Consider the following 18,715-nt stretch of genomic DNA (forward strand, 5'->3'; position numbering starts at 1 on the left):
CAGGAAGCTCGTACACATGAGGGAAGGTAAAGGGGAGCAGGCGGGTCACATGGCAAGACAGTAAACAAGAGAGATGGGAGAAGATGCCAGCCTCTTTAATCCACCAGCTCTCCTGTGAACTAATAGAGCAAGCCCTTGCTCATTACCTTGGGAAGGACACTAAGCCACTCATGAGGGATCCAACCCCATAAACTGAAACCTTCCCACTTGGCCGCACTTACAACATTTGGGATCATGTATCAACAAGAGATTTGGAGTGGACAAATATCCAAACTATATCACCAGGTGATAACTTGATATATTCATAAATCTAATCAAGGTAATTGGTTGGAATATTTATCGTATTAAGTATTTATCTCTATATTATGTTGGTGTGAAAGTAATTACAGTTTTTGCCATTAATCCTTGATCCATGCAGGCTTTTCTAGAAAGAGTTTCATGGTCATGCTTGCCAAATCCTGTATTTTTCTTTAGGATGGTCAAAACATCTATTAACATATTAGCATCTTAGAGAAAATTTGCAGTAAAGAAACCCACAATTTTCCACATGTATTTGACCTTGGAGACACTTTTGGCGTAACCTCATTAATTAATAATCCTGAGAACATACGTAAATAAACATTGCTCTACGTTTATTTTCTTAAATCACAGATTTCACCATTTCGCTTACACCCACTCAAAAACATTCAGTGAATCTCTGCCTTTTTTTTTTTATAGTAAAATGTCCTTTTGAAGATCCTCCACAATGCAACCTGCTCTTTTAGTCTAATTTTATCTTTGCTGTTTCCCAGTGTAGGTCTGTGGCTTTCATAAAGGTCAAACACTTTACTCTTTCCTAAACAAGACTTACTCAAATTTCTAACTATAATCCTCTACTCCCTTTGGTCTCTATATATCCACACACTGGGTAAGCCATTTACGATCTCCTCTTCACCATGTTTCCCCTGAGCATTCCAACTCAAATTAATTGTTCCCATATAACACACGAGGACCCGACCTCAGTAGGCACTGTACCACTAAGAATATGTTGGCATATTTATGTATTGTCCAGAAAAATAAAATTGTTGTGGTAAACGAATATATCTTGAGTTTTATATGACTTTTTTTTTTTTTGGATCTAAGAATGTTTAAAACTATTACTTTTAAAGCCTGGCTTAATGTCTAGTAAAAATGCATGTATTAATGAATATGTGTAGTTTTCTAAGAATGTAGGGATTTTACATGAATTGCTAATAACGGTACACTTCAAAACTGAAGAGGTAGAAGAGCACATGAAATTTCAATGAATAGTAAAAAGACATTAATTTGACTAACTTAGTACATTTTTTTGAGACAGATTTTTGTTCTGTCACACAAGCTGGAATTCAGTGGTGCAATCATAGCTCACTGCAACCTCTAGTTCCCAGGATTAAGGGAGCCTTAGTCTCCCAAGCAGGTGGAACCACAGGTATGTGCCACTGTGCCCAGCTAATTCTTTAATTTTTTGCAGATACTGGATCTTGCTATTTTGCCCAGGCTAATACTTGATAAGAGTTTTAAGATATGATTTCACAGCTTGTACTTATTCACAAGTATGTACTGGAATATACTATTTTTATTCAGCATGCCAAAAGTGAAATATTGATGTGATATATTTGGGGATAATTGCATTTGTGTGAAAATTCTTTTAAATATTTTATCCACACCTGCAGAATAAAAGGGACAAAAAATAAAAACACCTTTAAAGCCATCTATGAGTTTTTGAGCTAGAAAGTAAGAGATGCAAAATCTCTCAAATTTGAAACGAAGACGACATGAAAAAATAAGAAAGAAAAGCTGAGATTTGACTAATTTGTCAATTGCGACTCATAGAGGAGATTCTTGCCATATGGAAATACTGTAGTTAGTAAATGATAGTTTTCCCCTCATGATATTCAAGCACAATATCTCTTTGAGAAAGGCAATTTATTTCTTAATTTTGAAGAAAGATCCTAGGGACTGATAAACTGTGAAAGGACCCAACAGTGTAATCGAGAGTGAGTAAAAGGCAATTTGGCTTTCTGATATTGGCCTTTACCACAGCTGAGAGTAAGACTGTGTAATCATTAATCAGTCTGCATGTACTGGTACACTTAATATTAAAAGTTTCCAAAAACAGAGGAAAGGTACATAAGATGGATAACAAAAATCCTAGAGGGGAAAAAACTCATAGGCTACCTGTGTCAGAAAATTAATTTTTGTTGATGGTAGGGATTAATTACTACAATATATTGCATGAAATATATATACACACACAATTTTTATTCCACAAAAGCAACATGTAAGACTTTGGGGGATGGAGTATATATTAGTGCAAAAAGCCACCTTTTGTTAAGAAAGCACTGGGCACTGCCTTTCACGTTTTCCTACACTTCTTTCCACATTAGCCAAATGAACCCGTGCTCTAAAGACCTGTAGTTAATGTCAATTCTATGTTCCATTTTTTTTCTGTTTTATTTGTCCATAGCATCTAGGAAAACACTCATTTTTTTCCCGTAGTCCTCAATGTCAATGTGAATTTTTCGGGCTTAGTCATTTCAAAGAATGAAATTGTTCCTTGGACAAGTAAAAGAAAATTCTAGAAAATAAAATTGTCAAAGAAGAATTATAATTTTCTAAAATAGAAAAAGAGAAACTACATTGTGAGTTTTTTCCCACAGATGTTATAAATTTTGTTGGGAGGAAATGCATGACTATTAGAATCTTAACAAATATCACCCTATTAGTTCTGCAGCAAAGAGCAGAGATCCATGGGAGGAAATAATTTGGATTATCTACAGTTACGTTGGGAGATCTAGGAAGAAGGACCTCGGAAGAGGCCACCACGCATGGCCTCTCCAAAGATTTTTGATTAAAAAAAATGCTGTTAGGCTGGGTGCGATGGCTCATGGCTGTAATCCCAGCACTTTGGGAGGCCAAGGTGGGTGGATTACTTGAGACCAGGAGTTCAAGACCAGCCTGGGCAACGTGGCAAAACCCCACCTCTACTAAAAATATAAAAATTAGCCGGGCATGGTGGCACACCCCTGTAATCTCAGCTACTAGGGAGGCTGAGGCAGGAGAATCGCTTGAACCTGGGAGGCAGAGGCTGCAGCGAGCCGAGATCATGCCACTGTACTCTGACCTGGGTGACAAAGTGAGACACTGTCTCAAAATTTAAAAAAAGAAAAAGAAAAAAAAGAAAAAAGCAGTTAAATCTTGGACCTCTTATTTATAGTGTCCAGTATTACACAACATGAAAGCACTAACATTGGAACTTTTGATTATTGCCCAATGTTCAATTAAACAACATCTAACATAAATGTATATACTATTTTACCTATTCTACGGGTCATTTCTAGATATTATGGTATCTTCTCTTTGTGGGAAGGCTAGTACTTGCTCTTTCAATTGGCACATTTTGCCCAGTTCCCTGCCTGTCCCAAAAAGAGCTTGTAAAAGTGGATGCCTAAAAATAATTAACATGCTGTATTTTCTGCTTTGTGATATCAAGATTAGCCCAATATTTAAATATGTTTCTAGTACATCTGATTTGAAAAATAATTACATGTTAAATAATCTAGATCATTGCCCGATTTAAACATTTTATACCATGTGCTACAAAGAACAAATTAAAAACTTTCTGAAGAAGGCAAATTTCTACTTTTCTATGCTATTACTCATGGTTATGTTTCAGATAAAACTGGGAAATAAAAAGTTTGTTTCTTCAAAATAAAAAATGAACTAGCTGGGAAATTTTAAAAGAAATAACAATAAAAACACTGACAGAATAATGGTTACCTCTGTGGAGGGAAAAAGCTAATGGGATAGAGAAAAGCTGAAAAGAACCATCAAGCATATGTGTACTATTTCATTAGTTTAAAAAAAGACTTAAAAATTCTAACATTATGTCATATGCTTCAGTTACCTATAAAAATAGATATTTATCACATAAATATCTGTAGCATATGCATGAATGTGTGTGTAAGTACATACATGTATATGTATAAACATATAAAACATTGCTCAATAACTAAACAAGTAAACTATGGAAATTTTTATCACAACTTTCTTTTCTTATGTTTTTGTGATTTCTCTATATTGATGCATGTGGATCTGATTTACTCAGTCTAGCTGCTATACAATAGTATGCCATTATATGACTAATGCATTAATCTCTGGATAGATAGATAGATAGATCAATATAGATATATATACTGATCAAACTTCCTGCAGGTTTGCCTAGATGGTTAGCTTTCGAAGGAAGTTTTAAAAAATCATCTCCAGGCCGGGCGCAGTGGCTCAAGCCTGTAATCCCAGCACTTTGGGAGGCCGAGACAGGTGGATCACGAGGTCAGGAGATCGAGACTATCCTGGCTAATATGGTGAAACCCCGTCTCTACTAAAAAATACAAAAAACTAGCCGGGCGAGGTGGCGGGCGCCTGTAGTCCCAGCTACTCGGGAGGCTGAGGCAGGAGAATGGAGTGAACCCGGGAGGCGGAGCTTGCAATGAGCTGAGATCCGGCCACTGCACTCCAGCCCGGGCGACAGAGGAAAAATAAAAAAAAAAAAAAAAAAAATCTCCATTAACTTTTTTCTGATTATTAAATTGTGCTTCTGTTTTAATTATCTTCAACTTTCTTACTGTTCTTTCCATTCTCTAAGCTACTTCTTAAATAAACCACTTAATTATCTTTTGTAAGAAGATATTTGGGGCTATTAATAACTTTCCAGATACTTGTTTTAGCTGCACCTCACAAAATTTTGATTTTGTTTTTATTTTTTTCCATATTTTAGTATTTTTGCTGCATTCACCTTTACATTTATAGTTTTCTTTGGACTTGTTTTTTTAAGCCATTAATTTTTGGGCTTTTTTTTTTACATCTTCCAAAACTGTGACCTTTTAAATTACTATTTGTAAGTTAATTCTAATTAGTTTCCTCGTGATCAATAACACAGTTTAATGATTAGTGTTTGTGACTGAGAGCATAGCTTACTTTTTGATACCTTCATATAATATGTAAAAGATCAATCAGTGTATCTGGGCATATGCTTCACCTTATAATTTTTCCTTTTCACTTAGCTGAAATATTCAAATTATTCTCTCCACCTACTTTGAAATGTACCAAATAGATTTTTTGTAAACTATAGCCTCCCATCGTCTAACATGCTCTTATTTCTATCAAACAGTGCCATTTGTACCAATTAATCAAGTCCCTTTCATTCCCACTCCTACTGCCCTTCCCTGCTTCTGGTTAAACACCAAATCTACTCTCTACAATATGAGATTCACTTTCTACCTTTCATGTATGAGTGAGAACATGCAATTTTTGTCTTGTTTGTTTCTATTCCAGTGTTGGCTTATTTCAGTTAAATTATAATGATTTCCGGGGTTTCTATTAATGTCGCTGCAAAGACCAGGACTTTCATTTCTTTTTATGGCTAAATAAGAATTTTCTTTGTTCATTCATCCTCTTGGGGCATTTAGACTGTTTCCCATATTTTGGCTATTTTGAATAGGACTGCAATAACATGGGAGTGTGAGTATGCTGCTTTCATATCTTTTCCTCTTTGAGAGCATATTATCAGTAGTGGAACTGTATGGATATGTGCTTGGTCTATCTTTAGTTTTCTGAGGAACCTCCATACTGTTCCTCCATAGTGGGTCTGTAAAAATACGTGTACGAGAGGTCCCTTTCTTACATCCTGGCGCAGTATCTGTTATTTATATCTTTTTTGATAAAGGCCATTCTAACAAGGGTGAGAAGCCAGATCTCACTATGTTTTGTTTATTTGAATTAGCTCTGATGATTAGTGATGAGCATTCATGTCATATGCCCTATTGGCCAACTGTGTATTCTTTTTTGGGAAATTGTCTATTCAGGATCTTTTGCTCATTTTAAATCAGATTAAATGTTAAAGGGCTATTACACTCGCTCACTGGATTGGAAAAATTAATATTGTTAAAAGTGCCAATAGTTACCACCACTGTTACATGGAATACAAATTGATCAAGTATTTATATGATATTCATTATAATATTCTATAAATATATAAATATTTATATAAAGATACCAATGATATTCTTCACAACAATAAAAATGATCCTAAAATATATAGAATCACAAAAGATCCCCAATAGTCAATTCAACCCTGAACAAAAGGAACAAAGCTGAAGGCATCACATTACCTGATTGCAAAATTTACTACAAAGCTCTAGGTACCAAATCAGCATGGCTGTGGCATGAAAACAGACACCTGGATCAACGGAAGAGAACAGGGAACACAGATATAAATCCACACATTTACAGCCTACTCATCTTTGACAAAGGCACCAAGAACATACAATAGGGAAAAGACATAAGTGGTGCTGAGAAAACAATAACCATATGCAGAAGCATAAAACTAGACCCCTTTCTCTTACCATACATAAAATCAAATAAAATGGATTAAAGACTTAAATCTAAGACTGAAACTATGAAACTACTGGAAGAAAAGTTAGGGAAAAAACTCCAAGCCACTGATCTGGGCAAGTATTTTTTCAAACACCTCAAAAGCATAAACAACTGAAGCAAAAATAAACAATTGGGATTACATCAAGCTAAAAAGCTTTGGTACAGCAAAGGAAACATTAAAAATGAAGAGACAACCCGCAGAATGGGAGAAAATATTTGCAAATTGTCTATATGACAAATGATTAATAACCAGAATACATGAGGCACTCAAACAACTCAACTTTAGGGTAGTAACATATTATGAGCATGTGAGCGCTTTCCTATAAAGTATGTAATCTCTGAAATATGTTTAGATTGATAATATCTTACCTGAATGATTGATAATTTAGATTGATAATATACTTACCTGAATGCAATTCAACCAGTAAAGGTGAAATTTCTCTGTTTCACAACTATTCTCCTCCAACTTTTACAATAGTATAGTACAAAGTACAAAATATAGAGCATACAAAAAAAGCCTAAGAACATTTCTATTAGTGCTCCTTTTATAAAATTAAAAAAGGAAAACAAAACATGTTATGTAGTATAAAAAGACATCTTGAATTTATTCATTTATTTATTTATATTTTATTTTTTCAAATTCTGCGTATGACCTTAAGGAGACCATATCCAAAGCATTATTAGAAAAGCTGTTCAGTTGATTAAGATGGGAGCATAAGTGCTTGAGAACAATGAATGGTAGCAGCTGGATCTCCTGCTAATCAAAATGACAACATACTACTTTTAAACAAACATAAATGGAAAGTAGGACATCTATAAGAAAACTTAACTCTTTTGGAAGGAAGAAATTTTTGTTTTTTAAGTAATCAAGGACATAAAGTAACATAAACAAACAATGTTAATCTGCTAAGAAAGAGAATCTCAGCTATTTGAGTAGTTTACACGAAAAGTAACAAATAATTTTACATCACTTAAAAGCAGACTGAAGTCTCCCACATCAATTTGTCATTTTAATAGAGGAAACCATGTTAACATAATATTTTAGCAGTACAGAATTCATGGGGCTTTTTTCTTTTTATCTTATAATTAAACTCATAAAAGCTGAGTTAACATTGCCAAAATTTTAATGGCTTTCATTGCTTTTCTTCAGACTCACTTGGAATTGTTATAAATTAAGACAAATAAAGTTTATACAAGTGGTGTCCAATCTTTTAGCTTTCCTGGGCCACATTGGAAGAAGAAGAATTTTATCGGGCCACACATAAAATACACTAACACTACGATAGCTGATGAAATAAAAAACAAAGTCACAAACAAAATCTCATAATGTTTTAAGAAAGTTTACGAATTTGTGTTGGGCCGCTTTCAAAGCCATCCTGGGCTGCATGTGGCCCGCAGGCTGTGGGTTGGACGAGCATGCTTTATATAAGCCTTCTAAACTTTCTCTGTCCATACAAGTTTTTTCTTTCACTACCCTCCTTAACTTTCTCAACAACCAGACTCTTTGTTTTAAGATAAAACTACTCTCTTTTCCCACTGATGAATAAAAACACGTTCAAATACTTCGCATACATGCTTGGTCTTTTCTGAAACCATTGCTCCCAGGATAACTTCAACGTTCATCTTTAGCCAAAATATATAATTTCTCATTTACAAAAAGTTTGGAAGTTAAGTGAGTACACAAAACAACTACTTATAGCTGTGTGTGCCATTTTTACACCATCTTAAAGTGGAAAAAATGAACATATTCAAAATTATAATCAAAAGGAATAAAATTTTATAACATATGCAAATAATGAGCAAAAATTATGGTCTAATATTTCAGTGTTCTATCTTGCATAATAATTGTCCAAACATTCAAAGATTAAGACAAATAAAGTTTATACAAGTGGTATAATTTATGTTAGACTAGGTTCCTAAAGTTAACTAAAAAATGTGGAAATTATGTTTAAGCAGACTTACCACTTAACATAATTACTGTTGAATAAAAGGTTTTCAGAATTATAAGTAAATTTAGTTAAAATCTATTTTTAAATTTTTAAAAATGTTTATAGATTCATGGGGTTCATGTCCTGAGGTACCTGTGTATCAGAAAGGAAAGGAAAGGAAAGGAAACAATCAACAATTGCTGAAACAACTGTACAGCAAAGTAAATAATAGAGAAGAGACAACCTACAAAATGGGAGAAAATATTTGCAAACCATGCATATAATAAGGTGTTAATACCCAAAACATATAATAAATCAAACAACTCAAATAACTCAGTAGTAAGAAACATAGCCAGATTGAAAATGGGCAAAGGGTCAGGTGTGGTGTTTCACGTCTGTAATCCTAGTACTTTGGGAGGCCGAGGGGGGTGGATCATTTGCGATCAGGAGTTGACCAGCCCGACCAACATGGTGAAATCCTGTCTCTACTAAAAATAGAAAAATTAGCTGGGCTTGGTGGTGGGTGCCTGTAATCCCAGCTACTTGGGAGGCTGAGGCAGGAGAATCGATTGAACCCAGAGGCTGAGGTTGCAGTGAGCTAAGATCATGCCATTGCACTCCAGTCTGAGTGACAAGAGCATAACTCTGTCTCAAAAACAAAATGGGCAAAGAATGTGAATAGATAATTTCCAAAAGAAGACATACAAATGGGCAACAGGTATATGAAAAAAAATGATCAACATCACTAGTCATCAGAGAAATGGAAATTGAAACCACAATGGTATATCATCTCACACATGTCAGAATTACTATTATCAAAGAGACAAAAGATAAGTGTTGATGAGGATGTGAAGAATAGGGAACCCTTGTGCACACTATTGATGGGAATATAAATTGGTAGAGCCATTATAGAAAACAGTGTGAATGCTCCCCAAAAAATTAAAAATGTAACCATGTGATCCACAATCCCACTGCTGGTTATATATTTAAAGGAGATGAAATCAGTATGCTGAAGAGATCCGCACTTCCATGTTCATTACACCATTATTCACAATAGGTGAGATAAAAATCAACCAAGTGTCTATAATGGGTAATGAATAAAGAAAATGTGGCATATATACATAACGAAATACTATTCAGCTATAAAAAAGAACAAAATTCTGCCATGCCATTTGCAATAACATAGATGAACCTGCAACACTCCACGTTAAGTGAAATAAACTAGGAACAGCAAGACAAACACCACATTATTTCACTTGTATGTAGAATCTAAAAAAGTCTAAACAAAGAGTAAAATGGTGGTTACCAGCGGTTGACAGGTGGGAGAATTAGGAAAATATTGGTCAAAGTATACCAACTTTCAGCAGGACAGGAGGAAAAAGTTCAAGAGATCTATTGTACAGCATGAAGGCTATAGCTAACAACAATAAATTGTATATGTAAAAATTGCTAAGTGAGTAGATGTTAAGTGTTCTCGCCACATACAAAAAAAAGTGTGTGAGGTAATATATAATGTAAAATAGCTCAATTTGCCCACTTCACAATATACACACGTAACAGAACATTGTGTTGCACAACATAAATACATAACATTTTTAATTGTCAATTAAAAAAGCAGATTAATATCTAATAATATTTTAATATATGTAAAATAGTATTGAATCTGTGTAAAACTAAAACATAGCTATGAAGCTTACAAAGAAAACTGGTATAAAATAAGAAAACTGGTATAAAATAAGACTAATTGATAAAGCCACAATTATAGAGAGGGATCTTAATATACCTTTCTTGAATATTTATAGATAAAGCAGACAAAGAAATTAGGAAGGTTAGATCAAGCAGTCAAAACTCAATAAGCCTGGTCGAACAGGCATGTAGAGTACCCAAAAGATAGGCAGCACGTTCATTTCCGGGATACCTGTATCAATTCTTACAGCAGTTGTCAACAATTAAAATGTGACATACTGGCAAAATGCAATAAAATTATCTCCCCGCAGAATATATATTTGGGAAACTGAAAACTACACTTCTAAACCAGTCTCAAGTGAAAGAATACATAATAAAAGTCAAAATATACATAGAAAACAGGAGATCGAGACCATCCTGGCTAACACGGTGAAACCCTGTCTCTGCCAAAAATACAAAAAATTAGCTGGGCGTGGTGGCGGGCGCCTGTAGTACCAACTACTAGGGAGGCTGAGACAGGAGAATGGCGTGAATCCGGGAGGCGGAGCTTGCAGTAAGGTGAGATCGTGCCACTGCACTCCAGCCTGGACGATGAGCAAGACTCCATCTAAAAAAAAAAAAAAAAGAATATACATAGAAAAAAAATGATGAAAATTCCATATCTCCACACTTGTGCAATGGTGCTCAAGTAGTACTAGAGAAAGAGTTACAACATGCTTTGCATATAGTATGCATCTATTAGAAACAAAGAAAGAATGAAAGTGTGTGATCTAAGTATGCAATATAAGAAAATAGAAAAAGGCAACTGTGTACATGAGGAAAGTAGAATGAAGGAAATGATCAAATTAAGAACAAAAATTAATGTAGGTCAATTTTACTTACAAACATTAGAAACAAAAATGCTGTATGAAATGTCAAAACAAATCAAGGAATATATACATTTTAAAATGTGAGCTACAAAGTGTCAGCAGGGATATGGAACAACTGCTTTTATACACTGCTGAGCTGCTAGAATGAGAAATTGTTAAAACCCACTTTGAAAATCTCTTAGCAAATTTTAATAAATTCGTAAATAGGGAAATATATCCAAATGAAAGAATATCTCAGTATTACATTTAAGAACGTTCTAATAATTCACAAACACCTCAATTCCTCCTCGCATTTTTCTGAACTGAAATTTTTTATTTACAAGAACAAACATTTACTGAGTGTCAATAATTAGTGAGGAATTGTCTAACATGCTGGAAAGACAATTATGTACAAGACAGAGTTTGTGTTATAAAGGGATTCATGGACAACTTCAAGGACAGACCTAGAACTACTAATAGATGAGAACATGGAAGTACCATAGGTATTTACAAAAGAATATGATGAAAAATAAATTGGATATGAAGATTAATTCTGCTCAAAGAGGTGTGGACAGAAGGTGTACAGAAAATACTCCCCAGATGTGGTGATATTTAAGTATGACCTTGTAGGATGAATATGAGTTTTCCTTGCAAATAGCTTCTGGGGAGGGGTGAAGATAGAATTTTAAATAGCATCAACAGCTTGAGGAAAGTTTCGAAGATAAGAAAGTGCGTAGTATGTTTGAAGGGTTTGTGTAGTGATGAAAGAAGCAGCTGAGAAATTAGCCAGGCACAGTGGTGGGCACTTATAACCTCAGCCGTTGTGGAGGCTGAGGTGGCCCTATCACTTGAGCTGGGAGTTTGAGACCAGTGTGGACAGCAGAGCAAGACCCTTGTCTCATATCTATATATACATGGCTAAATTGAATGATATGTATGATATTAGAAGGAGTAAAATAGCTACTGCGAAATTACCAGTACATCAAATTGTTTTAAATCCGCTGCTGAAAGAAATGATAACTCATTTGCAAAAGAATGTCATGTGACTACTTGACTCTCTAGAGTTAACATGTATTACTAACAGCTTAAACATCCCAAGAAATTCCTACTGTTTTAATTCAAAAGATTTAGGTCATTTTAAAAGATAATTTTGGTGAGGATAAAATAGAAAATCTGAAATGCCGTGTGTGTGTATATTTTTCTTTTTTAAATATGTGTTATCATTTTGGACATTCACTGAATGAGAGTGTATGTCTCTACTGATATTTTTTAAAGAGGTAGCCAACCCTACCTGTTGGCTGTTGAAACAAGTAACATGCATTTTATAATGAAAAGAATTGTACTATCTTCTTAGTCCTGTGTTTAATATGCTTAAACACATACAAAAGCCTAATTTAATAGAGCTAATAAGCTTAATATTTTTAATTTTTTATTTAAATCATATATTAGGGTTATTTGGGTTACATACAACAGATATCCACTTGGGTTTCTTAAACCAAAAAAGGGAATTTGTAATAAGGATATTCAGGTATGGTGGAATTCCAGGGATACTTCATCAAGCCCCAGGAAGAGTAAAAATAACAATAGCTCCAGGGACTTCAGAAATAAGAGCCCTGTGTCTTCTCAGTTCCATTCTCTGGAATCTAATTCACTCTTGGATCCATCAGCCTTGGCTAGCCTGGCAGGGCCATAGAGAAGAGCAGCAAGTTAGAGCAGTTGGGGGCTACTTTGCACTGGATCAATATATCCATGAGAAAATATGAATTTTACGTATGTTTCTTCCTCTGAATAAGGGTTCCAACGAATTAAAACATTTTGTTTTATACACAGGTGAATGAGTGAGTCTAAAGGTCTTGCATTCTTTTTATCTCACTGAACTTATATATCCTCTTTATCCTAACACTTGGCTATAAAGAAAAGGTATGTAAAAATAACACAGGCCAAGTTCAAACATTTTCTTTATGTTTTGTTTGGGAAAATATCTGACATAATGTTTGTCAGAGGCAAAATGTAACAGTTGCCAGGGAACTACAGTCAGTGGCTATAAAAAGATTAAGATAGGTCCTGTATTAAATGTTACCCTTAGCAGGAAAATCGAGTTAAAGAATGGCAAATGAGATGGATGTTCCACACTTATCTACAAGGGATATGGTGAAGAGGCATTCAGTTTGCAGAAATCAAACAGTCCCTGTTTAAGTTTGAGTGTAGACTTTCTCTTTGGTTGTGCTAAGAAAAGGAGATGGATTTGAGTCATGGGTCATGGACTTTGCACTTCCCTCGGCTAAGGAAAAAAAAAAAAAAAGAAAGCTTGAAGAAGCTCAGGAAAGAGCCCAAATTTCACACATGTGGAGCTGGCCTGAAGCACTGGAGTGGGTCCCAACCCTAAAGAGTGCTGTAAGGTTACAGGGATCATGTTACCTGAGGTCTCTGGAAAAGTCCCGAAAAGAGAACATTGTGGTTCATAACACAGGCCAACAGCAGGTCACGCTGAGGGCTTATTACATCCAGACAATTCACTGACAATTCTCTCGCTTTATTTTAATTAATCTTCAAAATAACCTGAGATAAGCATTATTCTTTCCTACAGTTTACAGTTGCAAAAAAATGAGGCTTAGAGAAATCAAGCAGTTTGGTCCAGTAAATGAGAGTCAAAATCTGAACCTAGGGCTCGTGCTTTTAGGGGCCATGTTCTCGTGACCACACAGACACCCTTCCCTTCTTAAGAAAGCACCAGATGTCCTTGAAAATTTATGCCTTTAAACGTTGGCTCTGGAAAGTAGTGAGGGACTGACAAATGGCCCCACATGAGACCCAAGTCTTTGAACCACGTGAATGTACTCTAATACTCTCTATAAACAGATGTCAGCATAAAGAATTTAAGAGGAAAACCAGTCCCTCCATTGTTAAACGTTTACCCTAAAGTATACAAAGCGATGACAGTTTCTCAGGCAGCACCATACCTTAGTAAAGCACTAACTTTGTGCCATATTAAAGATATGTTAGTTTTACTGGGGTTATGAATTTGGTTATTTTTAAATGGTTGGCAATTTAGCAGGTCATATTTGCCAATCCCTTAAGGCTTTTCTTGCAACTATAAGAAAGGGTACTCCTCACTTTTGCCAGTGTGACTACTTCTCTATTGTATATGCATCCAAAACAGGGTTGCAGCTCTATGTTCTCATTTCTATGTTTATATATTAGAATTAGCAAGGATATTTACTATTGTTATGAGCAAGCATGACAAAATTTTTCATTGTAATTATGTATAATTAACTTTTAACATGTATATAGGTATATAATTTGTATGTTGTAGTTCATAATTATAGAAATAATATAATTAATTATTATTATAATTGATAAATTAAATGATAACAGGAATTAGTATTTTATAGAACCATAAATTCCCATATCATATTTTTTCTTTTACACATTTTTTTGTTTCCTAATTTGTATACTGATTATTTCTGTATCTCCTCAACTATATTATAGGAACTATTAGGTAAGGACTGCAACCTTATCATAGTCCTAGTTTTTGTACCACAGTGGTATTTATCCTAGTTATGCTGAGAAGTTAGTGGTCTTTAAATTTGATACCTGAAGTGCAGTATGTTTAAAATAATTTTGAGATACGTATCTGAATTTCTCTATCATAGCAATACCTTCTATTGTTTGAAGGTATTGCTCAATACCTTCTTTCTTCCAGGGCTTTATAAATTGCTTCAGAGAAGGATTTTCAAAACTAGACATTATATACCTCTTCCATAATTTTTGCCAAATATGTCACTTGTACTATTATCTAATTGAGTAATATTTTCTTTAAATAAATTCAGAGCCTTACCTAGAATGCTATCTACAACGGAACTGTGGAACACTTGCAAGTGGATATCTTGCCTTAGATAAGTTTTGGTCAAAAGCAACACACTGAAAACAAAATTCTAGCTTTATATTCTTACCTGCCCTTAACTGAACTGAGGGGAGAGAGAGAGTAGAAATTATTAGAGAAACATGAAATACACACTGGTACTAATATGGGACTTTATCCTTCACATAATTAGATTAATTGGAAGAAAGTTTTAAAGGATGTAACTTTTTAAATGATCTAACATGCGCTACTTAGTATCATTTTGCTTACTATCTCTAATCATTGCTTACAGCCATGACCCACATTGGGAAGCATGCCTTATCCCATGACCCCCAAACAGAACACACATCAGACCTGAGTTTATATCGCCTCTTCTTAACTGTTTGATCTTTGGCAAGATACCTTAATTCCTTTAAGTCTTGATTCTTCCTCACCAAAGAGGGATGATAATATTTACATTTCAAGATCACTTTGAGAATTTATGAGGTAATAATCACACCATGTCTAGTCCTGTGCCTGGAATTTATTAAAAAACATGAAGACCTACTATATGCCAGTCACTCTGCTTGGTACTCAGGGTACAGAGGAGCACATGACCAAGAAGAGTTCTGCTTTAGCTTCTTTTGAGGGAAAATCAACTACGAACATCTCAATAAACAAGTGAAGTCACTTCGGGTGTGATAAAAGGCTCTGAAGTAAATAAAACCAATTGATATGAAAGAAAGTGACTGGTATTCAAGAAATACTCATTTCCATCCTGACTCTTGCCCCTATATGACTGATATTTAGTACACGGGAAAAAATGGAGACTGCATTAAGAATATGCTTGCTTATTTATGTCAGGCAGGTACAAACAGTGAGTGTAACAATAGCAGTTAAAAACATATCTAAATACATGGCCCTAATTTTAAGCTTCTGGATTAAGAAATTTAAGATCTTCCTTCTGAAGTTATTTCCTATAGATTGTCTGATCTTCTCTTAGAAAACATTTAATTGTTCATGTCATGCAAATTAAATACAGTTGAAGGTTTATCACCTACTTTTGTCATGGCTGTGTGTGTGTGTGTGTGTGTGTGTGTGTGTGTGTTTTATCTCTAGAAGTTATTTTATTATATTTGATGGGTTTGACTTAGGAGAGTAGAGAAATTTTTTTCACATAATTAGAGCCCCTAACATTCTTTTGGAAAATAACTAATAATTTAAAATTACCCATATTTTATTTCTACACAGATTAATTTCTCAGAACAAATTTTTTTTGACAAAACTTCTAAAAATCTGCAATGTAAGAAATAGTAAGCCACTCCTTTTAAACTGAATACACTGAACCTTGTATACACTGTATAGAAGCAGGAACTTATTGCTGAATTCAGAAAAGAGTCCCTTAATGGGCAGGGCTCAGAGGTCAGGGTGTAGGTGATGACAGAATGGGTAACTGAGATGGAATAATTTGCTTTTGTACCTGAGACAAAGGATGGAGTTATTTAGATAAAGAGAAACAAGTTCTGGGATGCCAAAGATCTATTATTTGACTTGTGGAAGATAAATGAATCGATTTGAGGCATTACACACTAATTTTGGAGGGCCAGGAAAATGGTTCTTCTAATTTCTTTATTACTTAGCCACTCTAGTCATTTGCAATGATTTTGAGTTTTGTTGCTTTGTTAGCATTCCTCTGATGTCTAAATGGCATAATTATTGGAATTAAGATTTTGAAGAGTCAATTAGAAGAGTCTCTAGTTGGATACTCAATTAACAACTATTGCCAAGGCAGCTACTCAGCTCTCACTGTCTTTCATCTCAGCCATAATTGAATCCTGCTTTTCTCAAATAACAATGAACCTTTTGATCTCTGTAAAGAAGGAAAGATCAAGCTGATCCTCAGAATCCACAAATGAATGTCTTTCACCCCCTAAACCTTCTTCAAAGATGCAGTTATATTTGAGTTGCAGTTATGTTTTTAGTATAATTACCAGGCACAAAAGAAAATTACTTCCTTTATTATCATAACTAAAAAACACATTTCTTTCTTCTTCCAGTTTTTTTTAATGTTACATTTTAAATCAGTAGTTTCATGTAAATTTTACTTTTTCTCTGGCAACTTACAATAAAAGCCTTTCAAAGTAATTTCACATTTTTTTTTTCTTTTTTTTCTGTCAGAACTTTTACCTCTAAAACAAGTAGTTCAGTGCCACTGGCCACTAATTTGCTTCAGAAACATAATGTTTTCTGCTCTCCAGAACAGCAATTACGAATGCTTAACAGACCAGATGATGTAGTTCTTGTTCTGACCCCAATGTTTACTATTTGTTCTTTAGCAAGTGAAATTTGAGTTCTGAACTCCCAGTTTCATGACTGTAAAACAACAATATTTTGTCCATTTTTGTCCAATATTTTGTCCTTGTGGCTCTAAAGAACTCAAGCAGCATGCAAGGGTTCATAAAGAGCTGCAATGGTTAACTTCATTTTTTTTTCAGATTCAAATTTTATATTTTCATTAACTTAAAAGGTGGACAAAGTTTTATTTAAATCGAATGGAAATTTATTCTTGGATAACAAGTAACTCATTTTCAAGTAACTTATGTAAAAGTTCCCCATTGTCATTTAAAAATATTTCTTTCTTCCAAAAAACTGCATTGAAAAGACCAAAAAAAATTTCTTTTATACGGGCAATAAAAGCGAGATGGCAAACTTCTTGGATGTAAAATTTGTTTCACTGTCCCAACTCTTGATAATAAAGATGAGAGGCACAAGCGTTCACAGTTCAGTTAAATGATGCAAACAAAAAGCTTCTGTTTCCCTCTGATACAAATTAGAAGTCTCCATTCATGTCTCTTACAGTAGTACCACATACTTGATGCTGATACGAGGTTACTTCTTTTTCTTTCCTTTCCCTTTTTTACCTCCCTCTCCTTGTTGAAGACTTTGGTCAGCACCTCCTGCTTTTTGAGTCCTTGTTTTTAGTTTAGGTATCATTTCTGCTGCATACAACATTACTGACTTACGTGATGGGAACTGCACAAGGCAGAGGCTGCCATCTTCCTGTTTGAGCTGGACCTGGACTCTGCCTCTGTATTAGACATCACGATTCCATTCTCTAGAGTACGTTTTATTTTTCTCAAGAAATAACGTTAAGTCCAACTGCTGAACATACATCTTGAATCTCTGTAGCTGTAGGATTTTCAACAGCCTTACTTATGGGGATTCGCCTTCCCTCTGTGTTGGTCTTCTTATTATTTAAATAAGCAGGATAGATACAAATAAACCTGTCCTGGTCGGCCGGGGACCGCGCGGCAGCGCAAGCCATCTTCACAAGAGTCTAAACAACAACAGCCCAGGAGCCGTAGGTAGAAACCCGGGAGGAACCCGGCTCCGAGTTTCCGAGACAGCCTGCCAACTTCATTTTTTTATTGCTCACTTTGTGCGGCCACTTACATTTGTATGGGCAGTTGGCCTTTTGAGAGCTTAAATTTAGTGCTGAAAGCCTCAGTTCTGCTCTAAACAAATCCGTCGAGAGGACCACTGAGATTCCAGAGGTAGGAATTTGGACAGGTCCAAATCTACCCTTACTCATTACTCTATCAGGCTTGATGTATGTATCTGACCAATGGACTGCCTCAAGAAGTTCATGAAAATTTACTTATAGCAGTAATGACACAACGGATACTCCATCCATAATAACATCAATTTAATTACAAATCTGTGTTAATATTATCCTCTTCTGTCACTCATTACCTCATTCACCAAACCTTTGACAAACAAAGCTACTCTAGAATTTATGCTATGATTTGGTCCAAATGGCTCTCCTCTGGAGAGTTCTCCAAAATACAAATCAGGGATTTCAGTTCTGCAGAAAATTGGAGACCCCTTAAACAAATGTCTGAGACCATGTTGCATTTTATTTCATGGAGTAAGCTGAAACTGAGCAGAGCTAATTGAGA

General features: G+C 34.9%; 1 pseudogene across 1 annotated transcript; it reads right to left on the bottom strand.

Annotated features, from left to right (window-relative positions):
- Positions 1 to 17,474: 17,474 nt before the first annotated feature.
- On the bottom strand, positions 17,475 to 18,127 carry LOC108520032 (signal recognition particle 19 kDa protein pseudogene; annotated as a pseudogene). Its single transcript, XR_001882807.1, has one exon. The product of XR_001882807.1 is annotated as a signal recognition particle 19 kDa protein pseudogene (transcript).
- Positions 18,128 to 18,715: the final 588 nt, after the last annotated feature.

The sequence above is a fragment of the Rhinopithecus bieti genome, unplaced genomic scaffold, assembly GCF_001698545.2.
Source record: "Rhinopithecus bieti isolate Rb0 unplaced genomic scaffold, ASM169854v2 scaffold_48387, whole genome shotgun sequence".
NCBI lineage: Eukaryota > Metazoa > Chordata > Mammalia > Primates > Cercopithecidae > Rhinopithecus > Rhinopithecus bieti.